Source organism: Channa argus, chromosome 10 (genome assembly GCF_033026475.1).
Source record: "Channa argus isolate prfri chromosome 10, Channa argus male v1.0, whole genome shotgun sequence".
In the NCBI taxonomy this organism is placed as follows: domain Eukaryota; kingdom Metazoa; phylum Chordata; class Actinopteri; order Anabantiformes; family Channidae; genus Channa; species Channa argus.
The window spans coordinates 21007319-21027791 of NC_090206.1; the positions used below are offsets into that span (position 1 = coordinate 21007319).

Sequence of the window (20473 nt, forward strand, 5' to 3'; positions counted from 1 at the left end):
TTGTTTTTTGGTTTGTTTGTTTGTTTGTTTGTTATGTTTTGGGTTTTTCCCACAGGATAAGCACAGCTGATATATGGCCATCATATGGTCTACTGCACTGATTTCCAACATCTCAGCAGTATTTGTATTAGTTTTATTAACCTTGGTCAAAGATTCAAGTTGTCAAACTTAGTGTGGTGTTGAACATTTTCAAGATAATGTTTCAGGACTAAACTTAGCATACATAAATGTTTGTTCAAATCCTAATATTATGCACAAATCTTAACTCAATATTTAAAATAGGTATGGAATGGTCAGAGTAAAAGATCTAGTCCATTTAGTTTACTATTCAAAGTCACTGGAACATGCATGTCTCATCCAGTGAATTTGAAATGCACATTAAAAAAGTTGCAGGAGAGAATCAAGGGGGTTGCGTACACAGCCCAGTGAAACTTACTTGGCATGAATGACAGCTGACAGACTTAAAAATGGCAAGCAGACAATGCAAAGTGCAGTTAGAGGATCCTCCAGCATCATCTCCGTCTGCTGTAGGATCATTAGTGTTGAATGTGACAACGATCAGCAAAAAACAGTGTGCAACAAAGTCTGTACAATATGTGAGTTCTATTAGCAGCCATATAGTGTTACTTCCAATATGATGCACCATTAAAGAAGACATCACTCCGGTGTCTGTTGACAGCCCACAGAGAAGAGTCAGGTAGGAAGGAGAAACTCCTCACTGCAGCTCTTAGGCCGCCTTCCATGCAGATTCAGCGGACAAAAAACATAACTAAAAAGTGGGGGTGTTTATAGCGTCCGCACATATGCGACAAAAAAATTAATTAATTTAAAAAATAAAAAGTAGGGTTGATAGAATTAACAGAGCAGTGTTGTTTTGAGTGGTGCAGAATGGTTTTGTTTTGTTTTGTTTTTACACAAATTAAAAAAAAACTATTATTTTAATTACAATATGGTTAGATGTACAAAAAATAGTTGATGGTCCTTAAATTGTAACCTTAAATTTTAAAGCTAATGCCAACGTTTTACCAAATAACTGAAAATCACGTTGAAATTGCCTTTCCCTCGATTTCCAAAAATATACATTACCAAACTAAAAACCATAAACCCAAAGCTGTGACATGAACCCTGAATGTTGTGAACCCAATTCAAACCACGTGACTGTAGCTGCTCAGACCACTGTGATATGCGGTGGTCAGTAGACAGGTAAATCTATCAACGCTTACACTTACTTCTGTTTTCATATCTTCCCAACTTTTTATAAAATCGGGGTTGTAGTCGAAGATAACCACGATGTATAGTTCTGTATCTGCTATGTTTGATTTTAGCAATTGTATTTCTAGCTTCCATTTACAAACAAAGTAAAAAAAAAAAAAATTGGCTTTAACAGACATGTCTTCCATTTATAAACTCTCTATGTAGTCTTATCTCTGAAACAACACCACCTTGTGTTGCAAATGCATCTAGTCCATATCAATAAACCATCCATTGTCACACACAGTGCCATGTTATTAATGTGCTTCTTCATGGTAATCTCTCAAAGGCATCATTGATCTTCAGTATTTCTTTACAGTCTGGCCTGTGCAACACATCCTAGGGTGAATGACAGAAATCTCTCCTACCTCACTCTAAATCTCTTCCTTGTGCCTGAGATAAGAATAGAATTGAGTTATTGAGCAGACAGTTTAAGATATAAGCTTTTACTAAAGGGATGCTCAAAAGAGTTACAATAGAAAGAGATTGAATGGTTTTCCTTTACTGGGGGAGGGTCTCTGAACCTGTGGTGGTAGGGCCACAGCAGGGTGTACAATCACTATACAACAGAAAGATCTAACTGAGATGGAAAAAGTGTATAAATTACAGTGTTAAATGCTGAGTTGGATGATAGCAAACCTCCATAAACTGGAGTACACCAATAAAAGTATGCAGGGCCCATAAAATATTGTTAACACCTTATGCAATAGGGCATTCAATGCCCTTAATCACAATTACATAACGCTAATTCAAAAGGTGGGCCCTACTGTATATGCTTGAATGCCAATTAGCAGTATGTTTCAGCTATGATGAAGCGTTAGCAGAGAAAGTGAGATTTTTATCAGAGAAAGACAAAGAGGAAAAAGTGTTTGGTGCCTTACAGGCAAATATAATTGATCTAACAACTGACTGAAATCATCACACTAGTATCATCACATCAGCATCTGTTGATGGCATCTACCTGGAACTTACCAAGTGCCTTGGGTTTTATTGGCTGTTCGAAGGAGGGCTATGTTCTGCAGTGATCTGCACGAAATATCACTCAAGCTCCTAGTATTTACGTAGTCGTTCCTGGCTCTCCGACGGAGAAGTTCACACTATCAGCAAGCGTTAGATTAATAAGTAGACAAAGTATGTTTATCCTGCAATGACGATAACTTCTGGTCAATTGGCTCCAATTGTAGGATCACATTTGCCTAAATAATTGGCCAAGAAGAAGCATTGGCAGCTTATTTCTCATGTATTAGGGGAACATTTGTCTTTAAGATTTATAATAATAATAATAATAATATTATTATATATGTAGCATTTTCCTTTGGACAGTTTTTTGTGGAGAGGCAGACAAACATAGGGAGAGTGAAGAGGAAAATGCAATCACAGGCACCAAGAGAATATACAGTGGTACTGCAACGATTCATTCTAGCACTATTTGTTACTATACAAGGTTTGGGTTCGGGTTTTCCCCTCAGTTTGTGCAGTGACAGTACAGTATAGTCTTTCCATATATGCTGCAATGACTTTCTACCTAACGTGATGTCCAGCTGACCTTGTGTCATTTCAATGAACAGTGACAGTCTTGTTTTCTCGTAAGCAACAGAAAAGTGACAATGACAAATCTCTACATTTAGTGTTCTTGCTAGCTGACTGGTTTCTTAAAAGACAATCCATGACAGTACCACTGGCGACTGAAAGCACTCATTCAACATTTTCTGAATTTACTTTAATAAGATTTTGAGCGCGCAAATATTTCTGGTAGTAAATAGTTAATGAACAAGTCCAGTAAATTCATGGTGGCACAGAAATACAGTATCAAATGCAGCCTGATTTTTGCTGCATTTTAAATATGAATTTCCACACATTTGTGTATAAATAACAATGTGCTGGGGATAATCATTGCTTTTAAGCTCAATCTCAAGCAGCAATGTCATCATCAATTAAGAAACCACTGCAGAATTTCAAGTAACACAATGATTAGAGAGAATTAAAACGTATTTAATCAAGAGGCATTCAACAAAAGGTCTCTCTGGTACTCCAGTCACTCATAGCCACAAGGTAATAGCAGCCTAAATGCACTCACTTCCCAGTAAAAAGGCAGGTTAAGAGCATGTGAAATTTACAGCGAGATTCAACAATGGAAAGAGAGGGAAATAAAAGTGTCCACACATTGCATTTACTAAGAAAAGAAAAAAACTCTAGCAGACGTGAAAACAGCCTTCTGTAGAGAAGACGAGGACAGAACGGGGTGATGTTGGCTCTTGTAGTTCAGTTGGGACTTGAAGTGCTAGAGTCAGAGCATGACAGAAAGTCACAACCACTATTTTCAGCATCCATAAACATTAACAAATTAACATTTGTAACTAAAGCAGTACAAATATTTGGAACGTCTGTTCTTTTTCCTTCTCACACATTTCAAGCAATACTGCATAGAAATGGGAAAAGCAAAAGAAGTCCCAATTTACGTAAGTAAATTAGTGGTGTAATTAGGACATCAAATGAGTAATTTCAATATAATGCATCTCAACAGGGGGAATATATGAAAGGAAGTATACACAAACCTTCATTAATCCACAGCATTAAAATGAAGTCAAGAAAAACCTTTCACAATTAAAAAAAAACCCTGATAAGAATAAGATCATTTTGAGCTATATTCACAGTAAAACCTTAACTATTTTCCCCAGGAGTGTATGGCTTTAAAATACCTGGAAATACACATCTTGCTTCTTGAACTTGTGTCCCAGAGCACTCTAGTGAGAAAATTTCATGTAATGCATGAAGATTCCATTACAACCTTTCACACAGTACACAGCATGACTCAGGAAACCCAGAGAAAGGTTCTGACGGTGTGAATAAGGATAATCATGTTGATTTGCAGACAAGGGAAGCAAAAACGTGTAAAGATTTTGTGAAAGAACCATTACAGTGACTCAATTTCACACGCTGTCACTCAAATTCTACTATTCCGCAATAGCTATATATTGAAAGTTAAGAAAAGTTAGCTTTTGGAAATGAACTGCGAACAGAACATTGCCACAGCCACCACAATAAAACAGGAACCCATCACACAAACCCTTAGCAAGCTTCATTAGACTTAACATAGGTTACCCTGGATAATCAGCCTCACAGTGCTGTTAAGTACTCTTTCAACTCCATGAATGTCCCAATCAAGGTATGATTGAATTCACATTGTAGGGATGTAATTTGTAATAAATACAGGGTCTCATGCAACAGGGACAGTTCCAAATGAGGCTGTTCACCATAAGAGTAAACACTGTTCTGCCAGACTTGTGTATAAAAAGAATTTCTATCATGTTATCGACCCGATGTTCATCTGAGCTGCAGAATTAAATATCAACGTATTAGTCTAGACAGAGAGAACCTGCTGGAATACCTGAACCGTGAATGTCATCAATAGAAATACATAAAAACTAAAAAAGGGAGCTTACTTTGTTAAAAACTCAGGGCATCAATGAGCTACAAAAACTGGTTAATATTTTGCTTTTACTATACCTGGAAAACCTAGACTCTAAAATTGATGTTAATAAACCTATTGACCATGTGGTAATAGCTTGGTAATAACTGCTATTTTGTGATTTGTGTTCCAATGTCAAAGGAAAAATAAATAAATGAGTAATAAGTAAAAACAAACAAATTAAACGCACAACCACACACACACACACACACACACACACACACACACACACACACACACACACACACACACACACACACACACACACACACACACACACAAACAAAGCCCTCTAGCGGAAGTCTCCCTATAAGGGATTTAAATCTTCAGATCATGACTATGATTATGAGTTTAATTTAAATACAACATTTGTTCATTTTTGGCTCCTACTGAAAGTTACATCCAGACAGCAACTGGCCACTAGCCAGACTTCACAGGCTTGGCAACAGTGTAGTAATAGGTTACCATGGTTACCTCACATGAAAGTGAGTTCTCGATTCCAAAAAGCCAGCTAAGCCAGTTGTGCACAAACTTTGCCCACTGACCCACTGATCATGGGCCTCAGATTGCAGTTACCATAAATAATGAATAAAAAGTCTTCAATGGCCTTTCTTCAGTAGAGAACGCTGCAGATGTCCCTGGGAGCTGTCCACTGTCCTGAAGACAATGTGCCACAGTGGAGTGGAACTGTCCACAGTGCTGAATTCTCTCTCCTTTGGCTTTCCCATAACGGCCAGGACAGACAACTCCACTCACACATCACTGCTTTCAGACAGTCATCACACTCTTTTGTTTGTCTGCCACATCCCACTCACTATAGCAGTCAAACTGTGCTTTGACAGGGATGTGCGCACAACGCTTTGCCTACTCCTCAAATCTGCCAGTCGATTATAATTGCACACTACAAATGCTCAGTGATTTTGCAGGATGGATTGTGTCTGATATTTCCATCATTCTAGCGCACAGAAATGGTATCAAAGCAATTCACGAGATTCTGTTGAATGTCACTAGAAGATTTGTATCATTATAATGACATTATAATAATGTATCATTACACTGGTGCTAAGATGGCTGAGCGTGAAAGCTGGGGAGACATACACCGTTTACGGAAGCACTTCTTCAGCTACACAAAGCAGCAAAGGTTAACCAGGAAAGTAGTTCAACTAGTAAATGTAAAGGACTAATATTTTCCTCTATATACCTGAGTACATTTAAGTACAGTTCTACAGCTGGGGTTCAAGTGATTACTGCGAACATTCCATCAGGAAATGGAAACGTATGCTTCAAATGAAGCCTTTGTCAGGCGGTTAAAAGGACAGCAGGGGAAAGCAGCTCAGCACAGTCACATTCTTCTACTTTTACCTAACAGCTTCACTGGGAACAAGTTGCTGAAGAGAGAGTGGAAATGATTAACTTTGCCAGCTAATGTATTATTATTATTATTATTATTATTATTATTATTATTATTATTGACTGCCTATTCCTGTTTGTGTTTGCCTGACAATTGAACGAAGTAGATTTCTACAACAGTCAACTCTTCCTCTGATTTAAAGGAAAAAAAAAACATACATCCTAGATTCTATTATTCTATCATCACTGTGTTACATGAAGATATGCTTTTATTTTGCAATGTATTATTTATGCAAACAATTGTTTATTTTAACATATATACTGAATTTACCACCATCCATTACTTCTGCTTGTGATTCATGTTGGCCTTCTTTCTGTCAAATTAATCTGAGCGTTCTATTTTGGTTCACAGTGTTAATGCCAAATGTTAAACGTGATTTACAGTGGGGAAAAAATAACTTAAATAAAAAGGTCAGGTGTAAATTCCAAGTATTTCATATTTATAGTACTGGATTTACTGATATGAAAGCACTATATTTATAAACAGCAGCAAGCTGATTTCACTCATTTCTACCTTCCCCGAGTTTACTGTTCAACACAGACCGCTTTAATGATAATGGGGAGGTCAATGTGATTTCTGGGGTGTGCTGGTTTGGCAATGATATTCATTGTGGACCTCTGGTTACTATTCTTCACAGTGAGATGAGCAGGGGCCCTATGCAACCTCATGGTAATCATTTTTACAGCCCTTGCTTAATTAAAATGTCACATACACTGTAGCAATATACAGCAAAATTCTCAGCAAATTAAAAAGGAATTAGGCTGGCAGATGTGGCCTTAATGACTTAATCATGCTTTTACGTTTGTTCCAGTAAAGTGCGGCCACAGATGAAAATTGTTTCAACGCTGACATCCATGAAAAATCCCGCCCCCCCCAAAAAAATCTGAAATCTAAATTTGGAGACAGCTGCTTTGGGTATGTTGGTTCATGAAATATCCGCAATCAACAAGAACATATCTTAACGTAGGAGGCAGAAGCATTTAAACATACCCATTAAACTTTGTAAAAATTACAAGGCACACGGTTAAATTACATGGCACAGAGATTAAGGACTCTGTTCGCCTCCCTTCACAGCTGCACCCAATACCACATGCCTTTCTATTTCGCTTATAATAATAAACTGAAGACTCCGTATGAGTTTATCTTACACAGCACCTTTTAGATATACTGAGTTACTAGAGGCATTTCTTGTTGCACTCTGTATGTCGTGATTTGTTTTATGCTCCACTGCCACACATGCATACAAAGTAACCTTTATAATTTACAGTTTCATCAATATTCCAATGGTTTACCGACATAAACTGCATCAACTCCGTGGGAACATCTGAACAGGTTTGGAAAGGACCAGCGTAATCCCCTGAATAAAGGGAAATTATGGATGTCCAACCGCTGTAACATAATATACATGGGAACATACAATCTTATGTTCAATTATTTGAGAGAGGAAAAATTTCAGGATGGGTGGACTTTTTTTCCTTTAGCTCTACCTTTTACCTGATGGAAACTTGCTCTCCACTTATCTCTCCAGCACTGCTGAGGATTGATCAGGACAGACATTTCCAAAAGCAAACAGCTGCTTCAACATTCAGAAGTGCAAACACGCTTCTCTTTCTTGCCCCAGTTCCTAAACTCTGCAGGAGATTTCCATGTACTCCCCTAGATTGTTCTACCTAGAGTATGTTTATCTTCCCTCTCCAACATTACAGCCTTTTCCCCTGAAAGTTTAATCCTGAGAATGAATGTAGAGAGACTAAATTAAGGGACCCAATTTTAAGCGGCACCACTTCACTGATAAGCTGTACCAGTGATCTGTGAGAGCACTCAGGGTCTGCTACATTATGACAATATAGAGGAATAAAGCAGATGAAAGAGAATAGCCTGGCAAGGGCAGATATCAGATGGGCAGGGCGAGAGGAAAAAAACAATCTAAAGTCTAATTGTGTTATGCCTCACGGCAGCAAGGGAGTTCAGAGAGACACTTTTTCCTTCCACACGTCATTCAGCACAGTCGCTTCTATGACATGATCGCATTAATTTCCAACCAGTCCCAGTCTTTCTTGCCACATCTTCCCTGGTTGCATTTATTGAAAAAGTGACATTAAAAGGAAAATGGTGGAAAGCGTAGAGAGACCCATTAGGTTTGACCAGAAACATGCAGCACTGGCATTAAAGGCCAGGCATTTAAACATGCTGGCTTGACGTGTTTTATATTCTCCACGTCATTATGTGTCAATCTGTTCTTTGGGGCGTAAAATGTCACTTTGGTGGCTGTGGGAATTGGGAAGCAGTGCTGAGACAGATGATTCAGTGAAGTCAACAATTTTTCCCTTTTCATGGCCAATTAGTAAAGACTTACACTGAAAAACAGGCCCGTCCATGAAACAGGCAGCACTTGGGATGTTGTTCCCATTTCCTGTTTTGAGCTCTAAACTTTGGCGGTAGCTATGCCTACAGCAATGAACTGATTTTTAAAGGCAGGTAATGCTCCTTGACGTAGCAAACCTTGGCAACCAACAGCGACAGCACAAAATTGCAAAGTCCAAAAGCTTAATAGAAAGGTTAAATTCTCAAAGTCCTCTCACAAATGAGTGTAAGAGGAGGTGCTTCCAGGTGAAAGTGATTCAATACGCCATCTAATTGCCTGAATCGTATTAAAACTATGATACAGTATCTTAAGACATTCTCAACCTATTCAGCACAATATCATGGTCAAACTTAATTCATACTGACTGTTCGGTTGTAACTGTGACAGCATTAAGTTGTCAAGCTGCTATTTAAGTCAAATATCTTGAAAGATAAGAAGCACCATCTATGTGTATAATTTATAAAAACAGAAAAACCCCAGTGAGTTGAACCACCAAAAGATGCTTTCCTTTTTTTTTCCCCACCTACTTGCGCCTCTAAGAAATGAGGACATTGGAGAGCATTGACTGACAGTTAAGAGAAACTCACATGTAGCATCTATTACTCCATAGTGCCTTTACCATACTCATTTCATAGCTGATCATTTCCTTCCCATGCATTGTGATAAATCACATTCTGTTTAATGCTAAAAGTCACATTTAGCCACACACTAAGGATGAACATGTTAATGATCGGAAATATGATAAACTAGCTGTAATTTGGCTTTAGGTGTCAGGAGACCTTAACAATGAAACAGATGGCCCAGTGACATCGGGCTTTCTAGCTGAATATTCATTTTTAAATATGCATGACTTGCTGTTACTTCACCTGTGACTCACAGTTACTATTTCTATTGGAGGTTTTGCATTGTTTATAAACACCATGTTCACACAAACTGTCCAAAATATATAAAGTAAACCAGCTTCTACAATTTGTGTGTGCGTGCTTTCATTATGATTGTGGTTGGTGCACATTTTCGTATATCTTGTTCTTGTTCATCTTTAGATTTCTTTTTACTAAAAAGTGACCCTTTAAATCAGTGCTGACATCAGAACTGAAATAAAAAGGCAACAGCATCCACAATTACAAGAAGATATGAATTTATTTTGACATACCTGCTAGGCTTCCCAATGTCAGATGTCCATTCACTGTTACAGGAGCATGGAAGACCAGAGTGACTCTATTCACAGGTCACATACTCCAGGGTCTGAAAGCAAACAAAAGAAACACAAATCAGAGCAGACATGGGGAGTGAGCTCACGACTTTAAAAGACTCCGCCACCACAAATGCCCAGCGATCCAGGATAAACATCCTTAAAGAAATGTCAGACCAAGAGGGAACATTAGCAAAACCACACCAGGGTAGCAGACACAAAAAGACCCACATGACATATGCACAGTATCTTTCTCCTTGCCTGGTCAACTTGATCATTTTTCTGGCTAAGCAGCTGCCAGAGAATGGCTCATTACCCGATCATTTCAGCCGGAGAAGACAAGTGAGTAGCATTTGCAGGCATCATGCCATTCAACTTTAGACAGTAAATGCGGCTGACGGAATGACATTAAGGGTTCCAAGACTACTCAATGCTTAATGTGCTGTACGCAACTGATTGCTAAAAGATTGTTAGCCAGTTTACAGAAAAGCACAGCAACAAAAGTAGCTACGTGTGAGGGAAACGCTTCCCCCATCTTCATCCGAGATGGTATCTTCCAGCTTCTGGCTTGATTGAATAACCCTGATCCAGGTAATCAGCGGTATGTAATGGTGGAATAGTAGGAAAACAAGCAGGGCAGCGGCTCTCGTAAGCCTCGAATAAGTCCCCCCCCCTTAAGGAATTACCAATGTTACTTACAAACCAGGTGTATACACAAGACAAGGGAATTGCCATGAAGCGAGATTTTGTTCAGCTTTAATGTGAGCTGTTTAGTGATAAACCAAAAGTCAAGCCAATTAATGGTATCAGATTTGTATGTTAATTACTAAATAATCAGTGATATGAATGGTAAAGATCAAACTCAAACAGGTTAGAAACTGTACAAATGATATAATAAGCTATTTCAGTGGACATGTAGTCAGTTATCAGTGGATACATTTGAAGATCAAAATTACTGGCAATAACATAACTGGCATTGACAATACGGCCCATCAGAAAATGTCGTGACCGCTGGGTTATGAAAGCTTACCAGTAAAATCTTTTGGATTTTCATTAACGTGATATGTGGCACTGAACTAAATTTCTGTAGATTTTACTTTGTACATTGTATTTTTTGGGCCCCCTGGGCCCCCACACATTGTCTGCATGTGAGTATTTCTTCCTTTACTAATACAGATACAAAGCAGTTCTGTTGAAGATTAGATGAGTAAAACATAAATATTAACACTGCCTGTCCTTTCCTTTTGCATTATTCCCTAATCATTCCATAAAAGGGAATAAATAACTTCACTTTAAATATAATCCACATCTGTCATAGTTTCCTTGAACTTTAATTATTTCATGCACACTATCAGATGTGTGAGCAGTGGCAGTTGACACCTAGGAAATGCTCACCTCTTCTACTGACTTACCAGTGCTGCCATTTTCATCCCACTCACTGATCAGGCTAATCCACTGTTGGAGGATTTGTGTGCTGTAGTACAGAGCAATTGTGCTGTGGTAAAATGAGTGTGGCTTAATTGGAGGAAAGACTTAATGAGGGCCCCTAGAGGATTTTCATCCGTGGCTTAGAAATGGCCCAGGTAGCTGAAGACATGGTCAAAAGGATCAGTTCACAGCCTAAATTGGAATGACAGAGCAAAGCTGCAACTCTGTCAGAATCTTTAAAATTCTTACTTGTATTATTTTTTTCCAGAGTGGCCCTTGGAGAGAGTTGAACTAAAGTGAAAATCTCCGTGGAAAATATGGCTCCAGGACCAACAGCATTATGTTCCAGCTGAAGGAAAGTAATGGACCATTTACTTATATTTGCCTATTTGATCTTGAAACCTACAATGGAACTGTGCTTAAGCCTAAACTGATTCTAAATTAGGACTATTTCTTAAATTGTGTACTAAATATTATTTTAATATAAATGCAATTTAAATTGGTGGATTGAACTAATTTTGAATAAGTCACTTATGTCAGTATAATAGGACCCAAAAGCACATGAGGATCACAAAGTCAGTGATCATTTCAATATATTGCATATCACAATGTATTGAATTTCTATACAGTACATTTTCCAATCCCTAGCTGACCAACATAACAAAACCCTAAAATGATTATAAAACATGACAAACAGACCCATATGGCAGTAAGTTTTATATTGGAAAAGCTGCAGATCATTTCTATGTCCGTTAATTAGTTGAGTACTTGAACAACACAGAGAAACACAGGAGATCGTTACGAAATGCTGCCACAGTGGTAAAGAGGTAAAGTAGACCCTTTACCAGCTCTCCAAGCAGTTTATTTCACCAAGGAGCCTGCCTCCACTTGACAGCCACAGATCAGATATGACTGACCAAGATAAATGGCCAGGCTCTAAAGTCAGATCAATTCAATCTAGAGACTGTCCTCGCCAGGAACAAAAGGCCATACTGTCAACAATGCTCAACTCACTTCAATGCTCATTCACTGTCTTTTCGTCCTTGTTACGTAAATACCGGAAGCTGCACAGGCCTTGTTTTCTAAAAGTTGAACAGGTATCATTACCTCTTATTCTCATATATTTCCCCCCTTACTTTTCAGCTCTGGAAGCTATGGAATTTCTTGTGTGCACTGGCTTGTTTCCTTAAGCCTATGTAGTACCTGGCCATGTGCCCCTTGGATTTATAGCCTGACTTTACATCCTCTGCCATGAATTATTTCACATTTCAGTTCGCTGGGTTTCAAGGTCTGTACTCAGCCAGACTAAAGAAAGGGCTGAAGTCAACATCTGCAACAGTGTTACTCAGCCCAAACCCCAGGCGGTGCTTTCATTATGTAGCAAGATAAGAAGAGCAAGGCAAAGTTTGAGTATTCAATTCAACTGATGCCAAAGGAAGCTTTTAGGCTCAGTTGCATTGATCGATTGTTCAATTAAATTACATGCACAACGAGGAGCAACTACGACATTAATTTCTAGTCTTCTCACGACATTGTGCCAAACTATGTAACAATAACCATTTCATGTAACACTAGTTCAAGCTTAGTGAATAAACAGTAGGAGTAGTTTACTATAGTTATATTTATGGTCATTTTATATAAAAACATCTTCATCTCCAAATGGGAAATCTTTGTCTCTATATTTAAATAGTAGCACTGAGACAAATTTAAATAACACAATGCATTTGGATGAAAATATAACAGTGCATTTTCCTATACAGTGTGTGTGATATGTGGGACTATTAAAGGGACTGTTAAGATGGGAAGTCAAGCGCTTTCAATTTGTCTTGTGTTAGTCATAGATTACCTGAAAATGTAATGTCTTTTATATTCAGTGTTCCTTTCACGGGAAATTATATGAGATATTATAGCACCTCTTTAAATGCCAAAGGAAGCAACATTGTGTTTATTTTGTTAGACTTGTTGATAGGAATGATAACTTATCACATATTTTAACACGCAATTAGCCAGTGTACCTCGCTGCCAGCCCCAATCCATATACAGTAGCCTGCAATAGCTTAAAAAAATAAAAAAGTATTAACAAATCAACCCCTCCCCCTCCCCCATGCTCCTTTTCATCTGTCTCTCTTCAAAGAGAATAACAGACGAAAAGCAAATTCAGCTCTCTTATTTTTTTTTTTATTCAACACACACAAAGAAAAAGTGAATGTAGAGACGGTATAGAAAGATGAAGAGTATTCGTTCAAAAGGGTCACCAAAGTGTCACAAAGAGACCGCGGAAACTTTAGTGTCAGAGGAATACCTTTGCAAGCACATCTATACCTGCAGAGCTTGAATGAGACAAAAATGGAATCAGTGTCAGAAAAAATATATAAAAAATACCCTTTGGAAAAGATTAAAAACAAAGGTGAAACAGGAAAATACTTGTACCTTTAGCCACATACTGAGTGCTCCGTGACCACCACAGTGAAGTGCTGTTAGTGCTTCCCTAAACAAAGTTTTACTGCATCAATGCCCATAGCACATGGTGCCCGAGTCAGAGTCGTACTGTGTCTCAACCTCAGGACTTGTTTTAGGACGCCAGTCTTGAATTATTTGCAGAGAGAAGACCAAAGCAAGAGCCTGTTTAGCTAACAAGCTAACAAAAAAAATATAGTACGCCAGCCAGAAGGAAGAAATACTATAGAAAATTACAGATTACCTAATGATTTACCATTGTCTAAAAAATATGTATTAGATACAATATATTACAGTATTTTAAAAGTTCTGAGGTCTCTGATACTCAAGTCTAAGGAACAAATTATTTCTCTGTTTAGACCATGGAAACTGCTTGGTAATGTTCTATCAACACACCAGTATGACTGAGCTGTCTAAAGACTGTTACTTCCATTCTTATAATCACTGAAACACAGGGTTCTTGTTTTGCCCTAATGTCAGGTATGACTCCATCAAATGGTACCTTTGCTGAATATTTTTGTGAAAGTTTCACATAGAGAAATACTGGCCCACAATGTAGAGGAGTAAATGTGAAGTACTAAAATATTTATTGCTATAGAACCCTTTTGTGTTAGTAAACATTATGACCTTTTGTGTAGCTTGTGTAAAATAATTCATTGAACACATAGCCAATGTTTGCTACGAATTTTTGTTGGCTTCTATTAAAAAAAAACTAACTAGAGCTCTTACTGCAACTGTACTTAAATGTGATAGAACAAAACTATTAGACTAAAGCAATCGTTAATAATCCTTGTGTCTGTCATGTACATTTCATATCCCATGTTTGTGTGTACATTTCAAATCAAAGTTTAAAGTTGGTGTCTGTGAAACAAACAAACAAACAAACCAGACCAATACCAAAAAAGTAAGTGACAAGGACTATGAGATATATATATAGAGCATTAAAACAATGTAATTATGTGCATTGACTTTAATCTTATTAGGTTTTTTGTAAAACAAATTCTATGACACATTTGGTCTCTCTGCATCACTTCTTTAATATCTTATGCAGTATATCTAGCAGAATGAAGGGGTTTGTGCTACAGGCCTAAAGCCCTCACATCCTGCCACACAAGCACACAAATGACGCGAGACTCTAGGAACCCTGATGAGATAGCACATGCTACCAAATCCACAGTTAATTGGACACTTCCTTCACAACAGGCCTGTGGTAAACAGCAGCGAGGGAATAACAAGGCTAAGACAAGCTTCCAGAATGAACAAGAAGAAACGGATAACGAAACCAACAGCAGATGCGCTGTCCTCTGCAGTACATTGTGTTTAGAACAACACCTCTTCTTTGACTGCATAATCCTCCACATTCTGCTAAACTGATTAGCTGTCCCATGCACAACAGCTGGTATCTTAGCCTAATTTGCCCAGCTTGGAAATGTTAAGCAGACTCATTTCAGCTGCATTCTTCATGCCAAATGGACATTTGTGTGTAGAAAATGGTCAGCAGCCAGGTACTGAGAAGGGATTGCACATGATCAAAAAGGATTTCATGGAAGCAGATTGAGAGAAATAAGACTTATGGAAATATAGCACTGTATTCTGCTGGATATCTCAATTTCCATGAGCCAGTTCGCATGAGGTAGTTTAACTGCTGAAGGATAGGAGGGTTTAGAGGGTTATCCGGCTCACCACAAACAGTGAAAAGAGCTAAAAGCACATGGTTACAAAGTCATCTTACAGCACATTTAAGTCCTCATAGTGTTAATTTGTTAGGCAATACACCATCTATAATGTCCTCGATTCTCTTTTTTGTCTCTGCCTCCTTTATTGTTTGATTCAGTCTAAGTTATTACAGTGATATGTTGTGTAACCATAGATGAGCCAGGTAGCATGTCTCAATCCCATCAGCTGTGATGGTGCCACTACTATGAGACTAAATAAGAGGTTAGAAAAGGTCAGGGTGCCAGCCATCCTGATGCCTGGGGGGCTTTTCTACACATGCCTCAGTGCCAGCAATGCAAGGAGACTTACCTGCACCTTGCCTATCAGTTACACTTGGAAAACTCTTAACTTAAACTTTAACTTAAACTTAACTATTCTTAGCCCTCCAAAGTGTAAAGGGAACACATGCATCTACGGACAGTGAAATGAAATCAACTATTTTAAGTCAGGACTCATTTCTATAAAGAAGCAGGCAGTGGCATGTAGCATTAAAGCATTAAATAATTGTTGATTTCACTTGGCTTTATGAAAACAATGCTTTCATGTCAAAGTAACAACAGATCTCTACAAAGTTATATAAATTGATTAAAAACTACAAAGCTGAAAATAGATGACTGCATAAGTTCATGTTAATGTAACTTATCAAGACGGATGCATACTTTCTTATGGTGACTGTAAATTAATTCTTAAGAAGGTAATGATTATTGATCCACCTTTTTATAAGAAATCTTGTCATCTTCTCAATCACTCCCCTCACTTCAGCAATAATAAAGTGTATGTCAGTATTTACAATCATTTACAACAGACATGGATCTTATTAACAGTATTAACAGCATTCAAAAGGTGTGCAGAACTATGGACTGCTGCAACAGCTACTGCTATAGGAAGTTAATGTAGGCAGGACAATACTGTTAGGTAATTTTTACTAGGATCTGAATTTGTGAAGAAAAACATAATATATAGCTTAACACATAGTTTAATCTAATGCACCATCATCACAATAAGGGCAAGGTTTGCAACATCATCTGATTTAGATCTAGTCAGGCTTCCTGTACCACACAGCTAAAAAGTTTAGAAAAACAAAACTGAAATACAAAAAAATATGAATGAACAATGTGAAAAGCAATCAGGTCTTTTTTGTATTTAGGCCTTTTCTACTGTTTCAGAACTGGTCTTGTGAAAATGTCATTTCATGGGTGACGCTGATGCAGGTAGGATACTGGTTTCTGGACAATTAGAATGGTATTTCTGAAATAAATCTGTATTTAAGTGACACCCCAAATTCTCCCTTAGCACTCGTCCGTTCTAAAATAAGGTTTACTTTTAAGCAAATGCTTGTTTTCAGCTAAAAGTTGGCTTGGCCCAGATAACAATCCCTAAATTCAACAAGACATTTTGCATGTGTGCCTGTGACATCACGAGCACAACACTGCTGTGAGTTATTCCTGGCAAATGTCTGCTTCAACTCTGCCCATCTGTGTGACCCATGAACATTACACAATATCTACTATTATCATATTTCCTCAGTTTCATGCAAATCCGTACCATTTATGCAACACGATGCCCTGGGGAATCCACTATTATTTTGCTTTGTCCAAGTTTCTTTTATATGACAAAGTCTGACTAAATGAATCGGGCCTATGAATTAAGTATTTGTACTTTGGCCTCAACAACAATAAGAGCAGCAATTTGAGTCACGCAATGTGATCCCACTGCATTGCGTCTAAAGTACCTTCAACCATGTTTGATGAATAAACTCAACTGAACTGGGGAATTTCCACAACAACAATTATACTATAAAATGAAGAAGGTAAGCCCCTACTTCACAAGCAGGGAAACACAGAGTTTCCCTGCTTGAGCTCATGAAATGAAAACAATGTCTAAATAATAAACAGAAAAATTGATTTGATTCTGGTAATAACTATATAAGATTTACAGGTTTTAAAAGGTGTACTGCTTGTACAGTATTCAAAACTAAGCTAGCACATAATATTATGCACACATGTAATATTTGTAATAGAACGCCTACTCTACGTAGAATTTAAAAAAAAAAAGAAAAACATGGCACAAAAATCATATAACATGTTTTTGCCACTATGCCTCCCTGTATCCCCAGCTGTCGAAGAGGACAAACCAATCACATGGTCATAGCTCAAGCATTTATCTCACAGATAAAAATCGGCATCTCCTTGGTGTTAGCAGGAATGGCAGACGTTATCTGCATCCTTTTTTTAATTGATTTTTCTATGTCTTCCATCCAGACAGGTTTTTTTAATGCTACACTCTCGACCCTGTTTGCTTCTTACTATTGAGGGCAGCTGTCAGTGTGATTCAAGATTGTGGATCTGTGAATCAACAAGATACAAAATAACTGCAACGGTCTGCTTTAGTCAAAGCTTTATCGTTGTTAGACACACAAGTTTGAGTTGTTTTTTTTTTAATCCAATTTTCTTCATCCTTGTTGGAAATCAATTGGTTTATCAACACAAGCAATGTCGATTGCTTTTGGTTGTGATAAGAGAAACACTTGAACGTGGAGTTGTGAATCACAGATTTTCCCTTGTTGTATTTGTAATTCTTTAATTTCACACAACCTAACGCCCCATCTGATTGTATCAGCATGATGGACTGAAAAAAATAGGGTTTTGTATTGATGTGTCTAATGTAGAATAGCGGGACAGAAATGACAACTGTGATAGATTTCAAAACTCCGATTTAATACAGTGGACAAGCGGTCGATTGAACAGATAGGAGCAAACATTTCCGCAAGCAAAGTAAAATTTTTACAACAGATCAGTCCATTTGAGTTGGTTTTTAATATAAACTAGTAAATTAAAGAGATATATTCATGTAAATGAGTCAAATACTACTGAAGAATAATGCATAATAACATAAGCTGCTGCTGATGTGAGATGTATCTTTGTATCACACTGTAAAGGGGGTTTTACCAACAAACAAAGCTTTGAACTAATACAAGTATGCAATTCTCGGAGTTTATCATTTATAATTTTAAAACTGTAAATCATGACGTTTCCTTTTTCTTATTGCGTGTGATGCTAAAATAGCACAGTGATCGTAACCTTTCAAAAATGGGACACCCAAATCCTGTATGACAAACTACGCAAACCCTGCAGGTGTTTCTTCCCCTTACAGACAGTTGACCAGATAGAGGGTTTGGCATCAAATTTTAAGCCACAGCCACAACGACGAAAATCTCAATCAGGTTACTACTGAAATCTGTACCGTGGCATTTTATTCAGAATATTAAACAATGCAGCTATAGAGTGGCAAATTAATGTTCACTTACATTAGAATACTTGAAGAAATTTCATTTGTCTAAGACATCTATCCATTTATCTGTGTCACTCTGACTCAGATCAAAATGTAGCAGAACCACATCTAAGCTATTGTATAATTTGAAATGCACATTGCTAACTTTGCATAAATTACATTAAAAAGACATACAATGCACTTCTTACAAATGTGGGACACGTCAGCGGTTATAAAACAAGCCGAGACTCAAAAGTGGTTTAGTTCTTGTGACTGCAAAAATGTATTTAATGTGTATACAGTTTGCAATCTTCCAAAATCAATGCAGACACAGTACAAGGTAACAAGGTCTGCATGCTTATTTGAAAAATGGAATCTTCTTAATATACATTGTGGTTAAATTATTTTCATTGTTTTTTTTTTTTTATTATTTTATTTTTGTAAGGCAATGGCTGGTAGGCTGACTGGACCTATGAACTGTCCCAGTTGATGTCCTTTAATGCATTGTCCTTTTACACATATTCATAGAAGATTCCATCAATATTTGACAAAGTCGCTTGAGAAAACACACTCAAAAGCTTTTGTGCCAAAGGAAACTGGGACAAGAATAACCATTCAACATCAACAATATGAAGCAATGACATTGCTATATTCAAGGTGAAAGCAAAACATAACAAGAAATCTATGTCATGCCAAGAAATCTGGTCTTTGAGTCTTTCTAATATGAAGCCCTCTTTTTGTTATTCTACACCTTAATTAATATTACTGGGGTTAATTCCACAATAAAGGAGGCCGGTGCAGGTTTAACACTGAAACAAACTAAACTTAAGTTACATGTGCTTCTACAGAAATGTGATTAAAAGAGACTACTACTGTTAATTCAAATGAATTTAGTCTAAACAGCACTGGTGTCATAAATGTGGCATTGACCTCAAATGTAGACTAGCTACAGCATTAATTAAAAGCAATGGCAAGCAACTAGGTCAAAAGGGATGAACAGATTAAACGCTAAAGGTCGGAGAACTGCCCCTTGTTAAAAACAACAACGTTCCACCGCTCAGTCAGGACTGTATTAGAGAGACCAAGACGGTGTTCCAACGGGTGTCAAACCTGTGCTTTATAAATTATTAACCAGCTGAAATGTTCTCTTACAGTCTTAAGAACTTAACAAAATCTAGAGTATACTGATAATTGGCATTAAATAATAATATATATGTTCGAGTACAGATTCTGCCAAGAGAAGTTATACATTTCTTATGTCCATAGAAGAATTAGGCAGCAGGGGGGAAAAATGTGAACTAGAAAGGGAATGTCTAAAGGTTAGAACGTTTAACAAGTGTCTCCTTTCATGTCAACCTAAGACCGAATGCTGGTTTTACCAATTCATAATCAAAGATGATAGGAAGCGCAGCTATCCCACTGACACAAAGAAAAAGTTCCTTCAGCTAGTAGAATCCAAAAACAATTTCAATCTGGATGATGCCCGAGCTGCTCACGCTTCACGTCATGTCTGTCTTTTCCTGCATCGAATCTCTTCCTACCTTACAGATTTTTATTTAGCATTGGCTATTTTAGAAATAGGTATTTGAAGGTTTCAGTATACAGTGTTCTTTATGAGATGTGGTCCTTCGAACACTAATATATATGATTTTTTATCAGCCCTTCACAGACTGAAACTGAAAGCTCCCACTTTTAGCGTGTGGTTGATTACATAGGTGCGAACGGTTAATTGTGACTTTTCAAAAATGGGGCCGCTGACAGATAGGAATTCGCTGCTTGTGGTTCCTGCTTCTGTAGACACTTTAACAATTTGTGGTGCCAGTTGGAGAATATCAGCCACCCCAACATATGCTACTTGCAGTTACCTCTAGTAACTTGACATGAATGGATATTGTAGCTGGCAGTTCATATTTA

At 37.6% G+C, this 20473-nt stretch overlaps 1 protein-coding gene across 3 annotated transcripts in view; it reads right to left on the reverse strand.

Moving 5' to 3' along the window:
* Positions 1-20473, reverse strand: part of lingo2 (leucine rich repeat and Ig domain containing 2) — a 197884-nt gene that overhangs the window by 118406 nt on the left and 59005 nt on the right. For all 3 annotated transcript variants that reach the window (XM_067519411.1, XM_067519408.1, XM_067519409.1), the window contains one exon: positions 9650-9741. The gene's annotated coding sequence lies outside the window, so the exon portion shown is untranslated. The remainder of the gene's footprint in view (positions 1-9649; positions 9742-20473) is intronic.